This window comes from Amblyomma maculatum, unplaced genomic scaffold (assembly GCF_055883805.1).
Source record: "Amblyomma maculatum isolate TAMU_Amacu unplaced genomic scaffold, ASM5588380v1 scaffold_13, whole genome shotgun sequence".
Lineage (NCBI taxonomy): Eukaryota > Metazoa > Arthropoda > Arachnida > Ixodida > Ixodidae > Amblyomma > Amblyomma maculatum.
This window is the reverse complement of record NW_028146738.1, coordinates 16,504,765-16,522,566: the sequence shown is the minus strand read 5'-3', so window position 1 is coordinate 16,522,566 and position 17,802 is coordinate 16,504,765. Positions and strand designations below refer to the sequence as shown.

The window sequence follows — 17,802 nt, the reverse complement described above, 5'->3', positions numbered from 1 at the left end:
ACTGAAGCTACAGTGTAGTACTTTAAGGAATGAACTGGCACAAGCTAAAACGGTAGTTTATAAGTTAGAAGGCGACAACAATGTTTTGCGACGTCAGCTTGAAGCAGAAAAGTCAAGAACTGCTGCCTTCTGCTTGGACCGTATTAAAGAATCGAATGAGGATTTTATGTTTCATATAGGGCTCCCCGATTACAAACACTTTGTCGCATTGCTAAAATATATCCACCCAGATGACAATACTAACTTGCAGTGCAGAAAACCAAAGGACCTGTATAGTCAAGGAAGAAAAAGAAAGTTGGCCAAGGACGACGAGCTCTGTCTGGTTCTGGTCAGACTAAGACTTGGCCTCTTTGAGCAGGACTTGGCTCACAGGTTCACCATCTCGCAAGCAACCATATCCAGGATATGCACAGCATGGATCAGTCTGCTCTATACCAAGCTGAAAGACTTACCTCTGTGGGCACCACGAGAAACTGTGGATGCAACTATGCCTGCTGTGTTCGTCGAAAAGTATCCAGCAACAAGAGTAATTCTGGATGCGACTGAAGTCAAGTGTGCAGTGCCCAGCTCGCTAGCACTGCAGTCAAGCACATATTCTTCGTACAAGTCTGGAAACACGTTCAAAGGACTTGTCGGCATAATGCCAAATGGCCTTCTGTCCTTTGTTTCGGAGCTGTTTACAGACTCAATTTCTGACAGAGAACTAGTCATTCAGAGTGGCTTTCTAAACCTTCAATTTGATGCAGGAGATGCTGTTATGGCTGATAAAGGTTTCAAGATTGGAGATCTTCTAGAAAAGAAAGGTGTGGGCCTGAACATTCCTCCATTTTTGTGTAACAGGAAGTTTTCTGCAGAAGAAGTAAAAGCAACACAAGAAATTGCATCTCTCGGGATTCATGTTGAGATAAGAATACAGCGAATTAAGTCCTTCCACATTTTTGACCGCCCTGTTCCTCTCACACTGGCACCATTAATTAATCAGATGTGGACTGTGGTTGCCATACTAACTAATTTTCAGTCAGACCTCATCTCTAAGCAAGAGTCTACTAGAGCAGCATGCTAAGCAGAGTATGAGTGCATGCTCTTGTCAAGCACATACGAAATAGTAGTACACAGTGCAATAAATGAAGAGTTAACAAGTGGAATCTCCCCTTGCAGTGTGCTTTAATATGCTATTTTATGTACCATACACCACTTCTTAACATAAACAAGTTCCATGATGTAAGCACTGAATTGTGCAAGAAGCTATCTATGCAACACAATCACCACTTAAGCGTGTAATTACAAGGCAGGACACACAAAAATAGTTCTGTAACAGAAGCATTACATGCTGGGAAAGCTCATTCTAAGTGACGAACAGTAGCATGGACCAGAAACAGTAAAAAAATATCAAAAACAAGCACTTTATGACATGGCCACTGTAAATCTCTTAAACATTTGACGGTTTGCACCATACAGCAGTTGTTTCACGTAGATGATAGAGTGCATGAATTTTGGCTCGAGCCACGTCACCTAGCACCATCTTATTTTGTGACAGGTGTCACAATTCATATCGCACTGCTATATCGTGTAACTATCATTTTGGCTAACTGCACTGTCAGCATTTTGAACCAGTAATGTACAGATCCTGGCTCTTATGACCAGGTGCCAGGTGAAGTGGTTCCAAGTTCAAAGCCATGGGCATTGCAGCTCACATTTGAATGAACATTGTCAAAAATATACATCTCACAAGATTTGTTTATAAGACATGTAGTGGGGCTCTTGTAATACTGGAGGAAGCCCTGAAATTTAAGGACGAGAGTTCCCTACATCTATGTGATATCTGGAACTTTGGAGATGCAAAGAAGCCACATTGCATGCCTCAAGAGCATATGTCCACCAGTTTTTCCCAAAGGCCGTTAATATGACAGACTGATGCTCCTTGCAAACACTGTGAAGCATACTGCTTAGCAATGTAGCTACCCAAATTAAAGAAGCCCAGCAAGACTAACACTGTACTCCTTCGTGTAGGGCGAAACATAACAATGGTTGTGACCTGTTTAGGCTGTGACATTTATTGAAGGGACAGTCGACTGTCGGTAACAGTATAAAAATGTATATATTCAGGTTCATACAGGAATGGTAAGAAGACTAGAAGGCCAAAGATTAAAATTATATACTGCAGTTAAATAAAATAAAGAAATGTTAACTCAAGTAGAAGAAACAGTGCAAAACAGTACAAAGTAGATAGCACTGAGACAAAAAGCCAAGGGCAAAAAAACTGCAGTGACAAGGAATGCAACAATGAACAATGCATACTGAATGATTCGATGGTGAACAATAGAAAATGTGCACAAAACAACATAGTAAGAGTGACGTACATGATTTCTATATGAGATCTATACTTCACAGCAGAAGTACTGCAGCATATAATTGAAAAAAAAAATAATCTAGGCAAGGTTTCATTGCTTTCCACTGGGCATAATCAAAGCGCACCCTCTCAATGATTATCCAGTCCTGAGAGAAAATGACAAAGTCCCCCCACTCACAGGAGGTCAAAGCCATCTGTCCGGTTAACTGGCAGTAGTACTCATGACCACGTGATAATCTAGGCTCACCATTGTCAAGAAACTGAACATAAAAGTCAGAAGCCTTCATTGATTCCACATCTGAATCCTTCAACGAGTATGGACATTTAACTTCAAGGACTCCAAAAGTTCCCTCTTCTGGGTCAAACACCAACCTGTCGGGTGATGCCCCCAGCCACGGACATGAAGGAGGAACAACAATGCCGCAGTGTTCGACTGTCACATCATGCCCCAGTTTTCTTAGCACTTCTACATAGCGCTTGACAGCAATGGCCTCATTTTTTTTGCCGTATTGAATTACTCGCACTCTGGAAAGGTCTTTGGGGTCGAGCAAGTTGCGCAGGCCTTTCTGCGTCCACTCCTTCCTCATCATCACCTTGCCAAAGGCTGAAGCAGTCAGCCTGTGTCGGCGAGCGTCAATCCAAGATTGACTCTGTGCTTGTTGCTGCGTATTCTTCTCTAGCTCACGGGCGTCTTAAGCCGATATGGATATTTCCTACAAATAAGTAAGATTTAAAGCTACACTATAAGGCACGAAACTAAAGCGCTGATTGGATTCAATCACGGCATGTTGTTATCTATAGACAGCCAGATACTTCCAGGTTACAACAATTCGGACAAGGAGAGCTATGCTCATTGATTAGTATATGTGAAGAAAAAGAATTCCATAAGCAAATGGATCACTTGTTTGAATGCCCGTTATTTGAGATGATAGCTGTACAGCCAATAGCATGGTATATAAACCAAGACAAAGATTATACAGGTACACGTATTGGCTACGGCTGTAAAAGTTAGAGTAATCCTTTGCTTAGCAAGCACCTAGTTCCCGTCAGCTACCATAATTAATGTATGGAAAGCTGTAGCATTAAAAGTAAGGAGATAAGTGCTAAGAAAATAATGCTGTTTAAGCTATAGAATCATGGATACAAAGACCTTGTTAGGCACTAGTGATTTATGCAGCACCTTAGATGGTTTATAGAGTATTAATGTCCTAAAACCACTCTAGAATGAGGTACGCACAATGAGGAGCTCCAGATATTTCGACCAAAATGAGTTCTTTAATGTGCATTGACAGCACAAAGTACACAGGCGCCTTACTTTTTGCATCCATAGACAAGTGGCTGCCACAACTGGGATGTTGTGTAGCGTGCGCTCACATGAAACAACTATTCTACACAACTGCTCTGCACCTTGTAGCGCGCAGAGCTCCTTAACATTTTGTAGCAGTAATTCAAGACGTAGCAAATAAATGTTGGACTGGTATCACAATTCGTTCTGTGCGCCAGCCTCATAACTACTGACACCTTCAACATGCAATCCTACACTATGTACCACTGCATACAAACCTATCACAGCTGGAAACGGTGTTTTGGGCATTTATGTGTCACATCCTTCAGCAGTGCCATTGTTTTCTTCTTGATATCATCTACAGTCTCGTATTCCGACATACAATCCTGCTTTTTTTCACATATCTGGCGACACATTGTCTTAAAAAAAAGGCAATGTATTCTTCAATGACTTAAGTCACGATGCAGTCAAAATGCTCGAGACAACACCCCTTCATTTCGCAAAATAGCAGAACTTCTTAGTTATGGTACTGAGATACATCAAATATAGCCTTTTCTGCACTTGAACATCGTTCTTCAAAGACATGCTCTTCAACATCGACAAAAAAAGCTCAATGGTAGGAAAAGTGCATGTCTAATCTGTTCCAGGCAGCAGGTTGCCCAGCAAAGTTGCATACCCAGACGGCTGGAGAGACTGGTGGTATGTCGCAGGAGAGCCGGGTGGTGCAAAGCCAGATTTTGTCGGCACTAAAGGTCGCATATTGCTCAGAACGGAAGCAAATGAGGTTTTTCCCAAGGCTCCCAGGGTTTGTCCAAGCTCTTTCACTGGTTGACAACTTGGCAACTGTCCTCACTTTGGCATTCAGACGTCGAAACTTTCAGTCGCTTGGGCACACTGCATCCACCATCATGCACCCGTCGCCAGTCAATGGTCTGTACACTGGCTGGTTTGAGTCCTGTTTGCCGAGGGCGTCTCCACTGCTGGGGTAGCTCAGTGCAAGATAGCGCAGGAGGCGCCTCTTTGTAGCCGCCTTTTTGAAGGAAGGTGAGGAGCTGCAGAAGAGCTAGCACATGGCTGCAGACTCCGTTTCCAGCCGGACACTCACAAATGCTGGCAGTTATTTCATCCGTATCTCTCTTTAGTGTGATTTTCACAGGGTAGGGTGCTCCAGTCTTCTTCTGGCTTCTGTAGCAGATGCCGCGGGCAAGAACGACATCGGGGCTGCAGTAGAAAGTGGACGACGCAAGCAATTTAAAGATCAAGCATTACATAAACCATTGTGCTGTTATCAAATGCAGTACAGTTCTCTTGGAATATTATCACAAGTGCTCAGCTGGACATCAACCAACCACCAAAAGAGAGCAAGGGTTCTCTCAAACATTACATGCCATCTTTAAAACTAGGTAAAAAAAACAACTTGTAGAATGGAATTAAAAAAAAAAACAGAGGACTGTTGTTTTACCTTCACGGGTGGATTTAACGAACGCGCAGAGTATGTGATGCCGTCAGCAACGCAATACAGGTTGTGGGGCATGAGATATTAAAAGCATAGGGTTTGCCTTCCTAGTTATCGGCCGGCACTCCACCAGTCCGCGGCAGGCGAGTAAGCAGAAAACGAAGGACGCGGCATCATTCGGAAAATGTGAGAGCGTGTACGTCGTATCAGCGTACCCAGGTTATCCAAGATAATGAGTTGGCGCCCCCTGAAAAGCCAAGTATCATCCCAGAAGTTTCAATCTTCATTACGGAACAGTTCAAAGGTATCTGAAGCTAACCAGGTCTTCAAGTTTCACACAGCGTGCTCTATGGGATGTTTTTGCTTTACAGAAACTATGAGAGAACGATGGGATGGCTCGGAAAGCTCGTCCTGCAACTTTTCGCAAAGGACACTATAGCAAAGGTCCAGTTGTACAATCGAGGATCAAGCACTGTTCGTGAGAGCAAAGCCTTGCGTGCCTATTAAGTTCTAAAGTTGACTTCCATACCGCTGTCAGCGGGGAGCTAAACAGCAGCACAACTCTAAACTGAAGACGAGCAGCAAGCACTACGCATTTGCTCTGGATGGCAAACAATCTATTGGTGAAGGTAATGATTTTCAAGTGCTTACCTGCGCTCTGGCGTGCACGCTGACACAGAAGAAGGCTCGGCGTACGCCTCAACGGCGAAATTGTATGCCTTCCGCTGCTGCTTGCCGGACGCATCACTGTGCGTGCAAAATTCTTCCAGGGATGCATCGGTTAGCTTCGGAAGCACACTGAGGTCTGGCGACCATTTCAGAACTGACGCTGAAGGCGTATGCTGCATGATGGAAAGCTAAAAGATCTCCCAAGGTGGCACCTGCTGAACCTTCCACGCACAGCATCCAACGGCAAAATTCCGATTGCGCCCCTTACAACATGGCGGTCGCTACCAGTGTTGCCAGAACACTTAGCATTTTGAATATCCCCCTAAATAAAAAGCACTCCATTTCCAGCACGCTTTCCTCTCAGGGTGTTATGGTTGCTGTCGTGTTGGCCGGCGCACGACCGCGGGAATAGATTACTCAGCTCATGCCACACGAGACTGTCTTTATTCAAGTGTGCAGCAGTTTATATACAAAGTCAGCGCCATCTGTTGATGGGTATTGTCAACACTTAATTAAGGGCACCTAGTTTTGCCCATGAACACTACATCTACTCCTCCCTAAAAAGAAACATATATATACAATTATTAAAGGAGGTGCCAAGCATATACAGATATGTACAAGCAGTAAATGTCACTGCACATAGTCTTGAAATCTTGCAGGTGGCCTCCGATTTCTTGAAGACCGACGGAGTGTTGGTAGCTCGGCATCAGGTTCATTACCAGCACTGTCACTACCAGCACTATCGCCACTCTCACCATCAGCACCAGCACCATCACCACCAGCACTATCACCATCACCACCAGCACTATCACCACCATCACCATCACTTGAAGCATGTCGCGTGTGTTGTGAACTCTGTTGTAGTTGACCTGGTGATGACTGACATGGCTCAAACGGCAGTGATGTTTCGACAGATGTCTATGCAGTTCGGTCACTGTGGGCGTCGTCTAGCACCGCATGCTGTGGCGATTTCTCCATTGGTACTGCGGTCAACTGCGAGGAGTTCCAGGTGTGCCCATCCTCCAGGACGAAGGACCAACGTCCTATTCGCTTGAGGATTTTCAGCGGTGGTCCAAAACTTGGAGATCCTTTCGGGCCGGGGACCGGTTTCTTAACTCTCACATACTTTCCGACTTGGAACTTTGGTACTCGGGCCCCTCTTCGTCGGTCAGCATACACCTTATTTTTGCGCTGGTACTCCTTTACCCTCTTCCGAAGCGAGCACATTTCCTGAGCGGGGTCTGCGAAGAAAGTCGGAGTGGGATGTCCAATCACGTCTAAGGATGTCCTCATGTGCCGGTCATGCAGAAGCGCAGCAGGAGAGACTTCAGTGGCACTATGAGCGGTGGCTCTATAGATGCCCAAGTAGTGCGTGACAGTTGTTTTTACTGGTTGCTGTTCCAATATGGCAACCTGGACATATGATTTGATTTGAGCACACGGTTAAACCTTTCCACCTGGCCATTTGCTTGCGGGTGATACACAGCAGAAAATATGTGCTTGATTCCTCTGTCTTGAAGAAATGACTCAAATTCTCGGGATGTAAACTGTGGTCCATGATCTGAGACCAACTCATAAGGGTATCCTTCCCGGGCAAATATCGATAGGAGAAAATCCATTACTGTACGGGAGGTCACATCCCTGCAGAAAGCAACTTCTGGCCATTTAGAAAAGTAATCAACTAAAGATATTACAAATCGACAGTCTGCTGATGCACGCTCAAATGGGCCAACAATGTCAATTGCTATCTTGCTCCATGGTCTGTCTGGAAGGGGCACTGGTTGCAGTGGAGCAGAATACGTTTTGACACTTTTGTCTGCGGCTTGGCAGATCATGCAGCTGCGGATAGCAGTCTCAACCTGTTTGTCTAGGCCTGGCCACCAGTACTTCTCCCGAAGACGTTGTTTTGTCTTCACTATTCCCGGGTGCGATTCATGGGCCAGCTGAACAAGCGTAGCTCTGAGCTTCGCTGGAACTACAATGCGTTCCGAGCGCATAAGAAGGCCGTCGGCGATGGAGAGTTCCTCACGAACCTCATAATACGAAGACAACTCTGTTGTCAATCTTTTCTTGGGTGGCCATGATGTCTGGACAAAATGAGCAACTTCTTGTAGCTCGCAATCCTCGGTTGTAGCAAGTTGAAGGTCATTTTTGTGGATCAAGGATGTTACGAGGGACACGATTTCCTCTTCAATTTGAACGCCATTTTCTGTGTCTGCAACAGGTAACCGGGACAAGGCATCCGCTATCGTGTTGTGTTGCCCACGTCTGTACTGAACAGTGAAGTTGTAACGTAGCAAACAAGCGGTCCACCTTGTGATACGAAGTGGTCGCTGTCCTGTGCTTTGTGTCGAAAGCAAAGACACTAGTGCTTGATGATCCGTTACTAAAGTGAATGGTCGTCCCCACAAATAAATATGCCATTTCTCACACGCCCACTGACAGGCCAAGGCTTCCCGCTCTCCTGCCGAGTACTTTCGCTCTGTCTCTGTGAGCGTTCGGGATGCGAAAGCAACAGTCCGAACATGTGGGCCGTCAGCTTGCTGTAGTACTGCCCCCAAGCCATACGCAGACGCATCTGTAGCCACAATAACTGGGAGCGTCGGGTCGAACATTCGCAGAACTTTGTGTGAAGCAAGAAGCTTCTTTATTTTCTTAAAACTCTTTTCAGCAGCGTCATCCCATTCAAAACGAATGTTCTTGCGAAGTAGCCTACGCATAGGTTCTACCTCTTCAACCAGGTAAGGGATAAACTTGGCATAGTACTCTATCAGACCCAAGAACGAACGCAGCATGCTTGCATCTGTAGGGGTGGCAGCGTGGACAATTGCGTCTACTTTATCTTGTAGGGGTGTTATTCCCTCCGCACTGATTCGATGCCCAAGGAACGGTAGCTCAGATGCATTAAAGATGCACTTTTAATTAAGTTTCATTCCAGCTTCGGATATGCGCAGGAGAACTTGCTCCAGGTTCCTCAAGTGTTCTGCCTCAGTTCTGCCAAAAACGAGGATATCGTCTAGATAGCAGAGGACACCTTTGCATCCTTGCAGGACCGTCGTCATGAGTTTCTGAAACGCAGCTGGAGCCGATGCTAGTCCGAAGCACAGCCTTTTAAAACGAAAAAGGCCATCGTGCGTTATAAATGCAGTGAAGTCTCTGCTGTTGGGGTGAAGTAAGACTTGATGATAGGCAGAGGCCAAATCGAGCTTCGATAAGTAGCGTGCTCCATTCAGCGAGTGTAATAGCTCTTCCATATGAGGCAGCGGAAAGCTGTCGACAACAATAGCTTTGTTTGCCTCCCTCAAGTCAACGCAAAGGCGGATGCTGCCGTCTTTCTTGCGGACTACAACGATAGGAGAGATCCACTCAGAGGCATTAACCCTTTCGATGACATCGTCAGAAAGAAGGCGCTCAAGCTTGTCGCTAACAGGTTTGCGCAGAGAAAGTGGCAAACGTCTGAGCTTCTGCACAACTGGAGGGACAGAAGACTTCATTTTGACTTCGTGTTGAACGCCCTTGGCCAGTCCAAGGCCTGGTGAGAACAAATGATAAAACTTTGACCATAACAGAGCTGGCATACCGAATTTTGGAGGCCCTGCCATCTCATTGCTGATAGGTTCTGAACCTTCTTCGGCAGCCATGTGCAGGCAACGTAGCTGCGTGCCCAGAATACAAAGTCCTAAAGCTTGCACAGCGTCCAGACCAAGAAGGGAAGTCCGCCCGGGTGTGACATGAATTGTTATCACAGCTGTTTTTTTCTTGAAAGACACGCTAGCCCTAAACTGGCCCAGTACAGGAATCTTCCTGCGTTGGAAGTCCAGCAACCTAAGTTTTGAGCTAGTCAAGGGTATTTTGTCTTCGAACATGCTTTGAAATTCTTCCTCTCCCATAATTGACACAGTGATCCAGTGTCGACTAAAAAATTCACAGCGCGCGCTTGCGAACTGGAAGTGATTGGCGCGACTGTCACGTCAATGTAAACACCAATGCTCTTGTTTCCGTGAACAGTGAGAATGCTTACGAGTCCTGGTGCATCTTGTTCAGGTACCACTTCGCGGACCTGAGCTGGGCGTCGTCCTTGTGCGCTGCGGGGATTACGGCAGACTTGCATGAAGTGGCCACGGCAGCCGCATGCGAAGCAGGTTTTACCGCGAGCGGGACAAACTGACGGATCGCAACCAATAGTACCGCAATTACCGCATTTCTTCCGGCTTCCGCTGAACGTAACAAAGGCGGCGTCCGTGTCTGAAGTATGCTGGTCAGAAGAACGAACGCGTGATAAACTGGGCCTGTTCTGGTTACCGGAGCGTCCGTCGTTATTGCTGAAACGCCGGTTATCTTGCGCGTTCCATCCGACTGCGTTATGCCGGCGTGGCTGCTGCTGTACGATGCGTTGAACGGGTTTAGCGAAAGCTTCAGACTCGAGTTGAGCTCGCTCACGAAGTAGCGCAATTTCAACGGCACGGTCGAACGCGAGCGCGTCGCCTTCTAAGAGCAGGCGTTCTCTTAACTGTGGAGATGCGACTCCAGTAATTAACTGCTCGCACATGTTTTCGTTGGCTTGATTTCCGAAATTGCAAGACGCTGCCAGTTCTCGAAGTGCGAATACAAAGTCGGATATGGACTCACCGTGTAACTGACGACGTTCGCGGAATTGGTGGCGTTCTAGTCGAACGTTGTGCGTCTCGGCGAAATGTCGTGCCAGAGTGTCGCGGGCCACGTCGTATTCGCCCGGGAGACGCGTCGCTACGGCGTCTTCGGCGGTTGCAGTTGTTCCGGAGGTCACTTGCTTGGACGGCGGCAACTGGGGCGTCACTGGCGGTGGAAGCGCATCGAAAATGCGTTGTCCTTCTGGTCCCAAGCAGTGCAGCAACAGGGCTCGACGGCGGGTTGCAGGCAGCTCGGCAGCTTCGGACGCGAGAAGAAAATTTTCGAATAGGCGTATCCAGCGGTGCCATGGTATGGCAGGAGTGCCCGGGGTGGCGAGAAAAGGCGGCGTTGGCGAAAGCGCGGCTGAAGCCATCCTTGCGTGGTATCCAATTACCTCGTCGCCAGGTTGTCGTGTTGGCCGGCGCACGACCGCGGGAATAGATTACTCAGCTCATGCCACACGAGACTGTCTTTATTCAAGTGTGCAGCAGTTTATATACAAAGTCAGCACCATCTGTTGATGGGTATTGTCAACACTTAATTAAGGGCACCTAGTGTTGCCCATGAACACTACAGTTGCATCAGTACACCCTCTCCGTCGCTAACATAAAAAACTGCCAGCTTTTGGCTATTTTTAGCATGAAATGTTTTACATTTTAGCACTGTTAGAATCTGCCAAATGGCAACCCTGTCTCCCGCATAGGTTGGCAACTCACGAGGGAGCTCATTGCTGTTCGAGGCTAGGACAGGGGCCCTCAGAACAAAAACGTACAGGAAAAAATTTCAGGAAGTAGATATATTATGCGCGGCGTGCGGAACTGAGGAGGAAACAACGGAACATGTTGTTCTAAGGTGCCAAAAACTTAGTCCTGCCCTTCCCGCGGAAAAAGCGACAGATCTGGAGAGAGCGCTGGGATTTGCTGGGGAAGATGGACGAATGGATGAGGAACGCGTTCTGATAACAAAAGAGAGGTTAGAGGATTGGTGGAAAAAGTCAAGAGAATAAAGAGAGGAAAAAAAGGGAGTAGGGCAGATACGGGCGAATTAGAAGCTAAAAATGGGGAAGAGATAAATATATTTCTTTTAATTTTTTGGCTAGGCGGCGCAAGCTGCCGTCCGATACAAAGGGCAGAGCCACTATCATCCATCCATCCATCCATCCATCCATCCATCCATCCATCCATCCATTCATCCATCCATCCATCCATCCATCCATCCATCCATCCATCCATCCATCCATCCATCCATCCATCCATCCATCCATCCATCCATCCATCCATCCATCCATCCATCCATCCATCCATCCATCCATCCATCCATCCATCCATCCATCCATCCATCCATCCATCCATCCATCCATGGCAAACTCACAGTTGCACAGTCATAGCCTCGAGGTATATCGGTGATACACATCTGTGATACAGGCGATAATGGAGAACACTGGCAAGTATATGCTTTATTGGATTAGCAGCGTGCTAATGTTGTTTTCCTTTTGTTTCGAGTCTCCGTGCAGCTCTTCAGACATTTGTATAAGACGCGCTAATGGCAGAAAATTTGCGGTGCACTGCGCAATACGCCTCCATTGTTTGCACTCGGCGCCATTTCTATGCAATTCGGAACAGTATATATTGATCGTGTGATTTCATACACGTTTAATTCTCATGCATGCTGACTTCGAAGAGTGTTGTCGATATTATGAGTCAGATACAAATGCTGCAAACATTTAAACGCAGAGCATATGTGGTGCATTTTTTAAACAATCGCGGCCGACTTTGCGCAACCGACGCAACTCGGTTATGCACAGCGGGTTATTAAGGCAGACTGCCCTACGAAGGGCCATGGCGTGCTGTTGGCTAGGGCCTCAATTAGACGAATGTCTCTCCTCTTGATTCACAGCACGTGGGCGCTAGTCAGCACATTCTGATCGAGAGCACCGGAGGAGAAAGCGCGCGCGCGTGTGTGCGAGAGTACTAGCAGCTGCTTTTCCCCTCTTCCCCTTTTTGTTTTTGCTCCAAGCCATCGAACCCGCTCTGCGGCCGCGTTTCATTGCGGGTGAAACGCAGAAGACGCTCGCGCTGCGCGATTATTCCGGCGCCGTCCCCTACGGTCCCTCGCTTTGTTTTCGCTCACGGAATGGTCGAAGCGTTACATAATAAGTGGCGGAGTTACTCTGAATTTAATTTCATGTTATTACCTTAAAGACCCACGAGGGGCTTTACTTAAGGGTATTACTTTGCTCTCGCCCTTCCTCCAATCTTTTTTTTTCTCTTTACGTGAACACGCAAAAGATATGCAAAGTAAAAAATTGTTGAGCTTTTGTTTTATTGATGTGCAGCGTTTAATGACTACAGTAATGTATATGATGCACTTACTGCTGCTCGGGGGCGAAATACGACGCACGAATTATGTGTGCCAAAGGGTGATTCCTAACCTGGAAAATTACTTTTTCTTTCCTATTCCAGGTAAGGAAAGTGTTGACGAGTTTTTCAAGCACTTGGAGCAGGTTATGAAAGTAGTAAACGACGCCTTCAAGCAGGGAATCGAATTGATGCAGGACTTTGTGGCCATATTGGAGACTATCGAGGCGGCTCTTGCTCAGAACAGTAAATAAACTTTTATGGTACCACAAGCGCACAAAGAGGTCCAAAAGGAGCACTGGTATCCATATCTAACCAAATTTTTTTTCTACATCGCAGGAATGAGGAATCGGCGCGCGGCGTGAAGGTGCAAGAAAACAAATCGGCGGCCGCCTTGTGACCAAGAAGGTTACTTGTGACTAATAAATGTTTTGGCTCTCTCTATCATGGTCCTGAAAAAAGCTCATGCGTGAAAAAAAGCAAACAAAGAAAGGAGGGGGGAGGGGTGCTTAGAATCGAGTAAATAAGGTAAATTCCTTTCCGAGTAAAGTGATGAGCATGCGCATACATAAGACCAGCTCGCGTCGCCTTTGTGGGGGCAATGCATCCTCTATTGTTATAAAAAATAAAAGCGGCGTTGATGCGGATCGCTCGAACAGTGACGGGGGATTAAGACCGAAATTGTGCGGCATATACCACGTGGTTTTTTCTCGAAATGGTGCGATCAGCTGGAGGGCTACGCACATGCCTGGTATATCGCAAATTTTAATTCGATTTCAGCAAATGAACCGCGCGAACTGAATGCGCTCAGTCTGCAGAAGACGGACTGACATGGATATCACACGAACGGAACCATTTGTATGGGCAAATGTGCCGACGCTTAAAGTGCGTGAAAAAAAAAAGAGAGAGAGAACACGAAATATTCTAAATAAGTACAATAGTGCTTTGTATTTCTGGCATGAGGCCCTATTCTCGACAGACATGGCTGCCGTTCGGCGCCATTTGCTTTCTCTGATTGGTTCTCAGAACAGTCACGTGTTTCAAATTTGTGGCACGAAATTTCGATGTGTCGAAGTGGCTTTTTGCGGTGACGTAAAAATGACGTGAGCGTGAAAACGGATTATTAGCAGCGGTATTCATGATGCATGGAGGGTATATATAAGTAACTGTGGAGGGAAAACAGAGGTATCTATGATAGAAAGGGAAGCACTTACGCTTGCATTACGAATGGGGTGAAATGAATCGCCCACTGTCACGAGCCAACTCCTGAAATCTGATTGGCTGACGTCTGTGTGGCGGGAAATACGTCATGCATAAACTTTTAATGATGATGTCAAAATGACGTTTCATTACCTAAAGAATGTTCTGCCATTGTCGCAAATTACCTAAGTTGGGTGCCGCATTTTGAACCACTTGAGGCGGCCGCGAAAAAAACGTGGCGAGTTCGATGTGCAGTGTAGGCGGCTATTAGCTCACCGCAGTTTGGTAAAGAGTTTGGTAGGTGGTGAAGAAAACTGACACATCTTGTATTTGTAGAAAGCCCTGAAACGGCGTTATAAGGGAACATATCAGCTGTGTCATCTTTTTGAGGATTAATAATGAAGACCCAGATTTACAGCCGCACGAGGGTCGTACGTACCCTCCCGTTGCTAATGCTTATCTCTCGTAGAGAAACCATCGATCCGCGCCGTCGTTGCCATGCGCAGTAATGCTGCCCGAAAACCAAACGCTTGATCTGCGCGAGACGAGGCATTTTAGAGAGCAACAGAAGGGGAAGTTGGGCGAGTTGTAGGTTGTTCATGATGGTTTCGTGGGCGCTCTTTAACACAGAGACAAAAAAAAGAAGATAAATAAAGGCACCAAATCTGTGTTTTCTTCTCTTTGTCTCTGTGTTAAACAGCGTCCACCAAACCATCATGAATTTCAGAGGGCACCGCAATGCTTTCTAATTATCTGTCTAATCGGTTCGTGAGTACAACCTGAGGGGTCATATGATTCGATGGTTGTGCAGGAACTTCGCGCGACAGGCAGCGAGGGATCACCAACGGCTTTCTCAAACGTCGGCCCTAAACACTGACTTTTTTGCCTTGCACTATGCACTCACTGCAATGTTAATGATTTGAACAGCCTTTCCACGATGAGCATAACAAACAAAAATACTCACAGCTTCTATTTTAATAAAGGAATGTATGGTTCATGTACATGGTACATGTTTGCTTGCCACGTCTGATGTGTTTCATATATAAAGTTTTCTTCTAATATGCATGAGGGCTCACCATTTGCTTATTGTTTAGAAAAAAATAAGTACTCCGGAGCACGTTATGACGGTATGCTCTAATCATATGATGTTATGAGTGACATTTTCTGTTGATTCCTTTATTTTTTAATGCAGCCTGAAAATAATCTCTCTTCATTGATTTGCATTTTACCGTTTTTACAGTAAGGAATACGCGCGCGTAGCGCCGCCCTAGCTTCATCCATGATTTCCTCAGTCATCTTTCGCTTTCTTTCCTTAGTGTCCGTTTATCCCTTTCTGCACGTGTACGGTAAGCTGAGAATCGCCTAATTAACCTTCCTGCTATTCCGTTCTTCTGTTTCGTTCTCTTTCTCGGACATATTTTGCGTTTCTCAAGAAATTATCTCATGCCAGCGCATGAAAATTTCACCGACTAGGTGTGAGGCCCAGCGTATGCCTTCCACTTCGTGTGTGTGTGGCACATCTCTTTCTCTCTCGGCGCTGCTCTTCGCGCTCTACACAACTCAAGCCGACACAATATGTTAGAACTTTAAGCATACTTGCTGACCTGACGGTAGCTGGTCATAACGCGGCTTTTCGAAAAGGTGGGTAGCCTAGCCAGTATCTAACAGTAACTGATACTTTGAGACCGCGAGCGTTGTCCTCAGAGGGTGACATTACCGGCTCCGCCGGCGCCTCTTCATCAGTGCTGGAGCTACTTTGCAAATCTGTCGATTCCTTCTATTTATGACGAAGTCCTTAAACGCCTTAGTTCCTGCATTTAAAAGCCGCTAAGTGAATTTGGAAGCTCATCGGTGCTTATGAACAGCAATGATACTTTCCGATCCCATTTTGCACCAACCCACTGCGAATATTCCATTGCCGTTCTTGCTCTTCAGCTGAAACTCGCGCGTAGCTGATGCGTATAGTTGATGCCATGCGTAGCTGATGTCGCATGTTCGACCGCAAGTATGTCATGACACACAAATACCGCAACGCCACAATATACTTCACTCGCCTCACTGCAACCCGAGGCTTCAGAATCACGGATGCGCCGCAGAATATCGGTTCCCGATGGACCACCATCATTTTTCATACTTGGCACCAATATATAGCAGCAGACGACCGCGCGCTTTTTTCTGTCATCTTATTTTTCTTTTTCTTCAGAATGCGTAACCCCATTTTGTGCTTACGTAACCTGGCACCGTCCTGATGCACACGTCAGGAGTACGTCACAATTTGAACAAAATGGTGAATTGTCGAGAATAGGGCCCCTGGGCATACATGGCAAAATTACTTTTCAAAAAGAATTAAATTAAATTACTTATTACATCGCCGATAACCGCAAAAAAGTAATTAAATTACATTACTCATTACTGCTCCGAAAGTTAATGAAATTGCGTTACAATTATTTCTACTGAGTAATTCAATTACTTTTAAATTACTTTCTAGTTTCCATCCATGCAAAAACTAAGTAAAGCTAGTGAACAAAACAACTTGCTCTCCAGACGTGAAGAACACCCATTCTTTCGTCTTCCAGCCAAATTCGCTCCTAGAGCAGAGACCTATTACTTCCCTCTTTTCTACAGCACTTGCCATTACCAGAACAAGACAACCGCAAAAAAAAAAAAGAAAAAGGAAAAGCGGCAGAGTCGAACTGTCGTGAAATGAACGGGAAAACAAGAGTCTTCCTGGTCAGAAGCTGCCTCCGCCAGTTCAAGAGCGCGAGAAAGCTAGCTTATTTATTGCTTCTGCAGTCCCAAGAATCGACGTCGGCACCTTGTACTCGCTGCTCAGTAATGTTCAAGCCACGGCGGCTCACGCCATGGACCCTTCCACCTATCTCCATGCTAGGACCAGGCCGCGAAAACAAAATAAAGTTAATAAAAGAAAGACCTCATGTATTTGACGCTTTGGAAGCTCCCGCTGTCGCCAGTCCATCCGTTTCCGGTAGCCACGTACAATCGGAGGAGCGATGCATGGAACACGCGTCCGCACCACACAACTGTCAGCGAGGCGTGAACGACGCGCGTCAGTTAACGTGAAAACTGAATCTTAGCAGCGCTATTCATGATGTGTGGATGATAATTATAACTAATTGTGGAGGGAAAACAGAGGTGTATGATCGAAAGCGAAGAGCTTACGCTTGTATCAGGAATGGGCTGAAATGAACCGTCCACTGTCAAGAGCCGACTCCTGAAATCTGATTGGCTGATATTGTGTGGCAAGAATACGTCATGCGTAAACATTTAATGATGACGTCAAATGTCATTTCATTACCATAAATGATGTTCTGTCATTGCAGTAAATGACAAAAGTTAGGCGCCGCATTTCGAACATATATGAGGGAGATATTCGCTGCAGTACATGCTACATGAGTCTGCTCCGCGCCTGCCTGGTTGTTGCCTAGCAACGGAGACGCGGAGTGCGGCAAGAAGCGTGTGACTACAGTGTGACTGTCTGAGCCACAGCGAGTTGTTTCGCGCCACTTCCCTGTGGTACGGAGCACCATGGCGATTGTCGTGCCGACGGCCCCTGAAGGAGCAGTCTTAAAGGGACACTGCAGCGGTTATCAAATGTTCCAATACTATAAATTTTTGAAGTAGATTATTTGCTGATCACGCCTGTTTAGTTATTTGGTCGATTATACATAAAACACCTGCGCAATCGCCGACTGAAAGCACGCAATTTCAAATTTCCCGCGTCCTGTGCGACTGCTACAGAGGAGGAAATCGGAGGGAGAAACCTCGCTGATCCGTCCGTCCTGACGTCACTATGAGGAGCCGCAGACATTCAGAG

General features: G+C 46.3%; 1 pseudogene; it reads right to left on the bottom strand.

Moving 5' to 3' along the window:
* Positions 1 to 2,385: 2,385 nt before the first annotated feature.
* LOC146172286 (uncharacterized) lies at positions 2,386 to 6,596 on the bottom strand (annotated as a pseudogene).
* Positions 6,597 to 17,802: the final 11,206 nt, after the last annotated feature.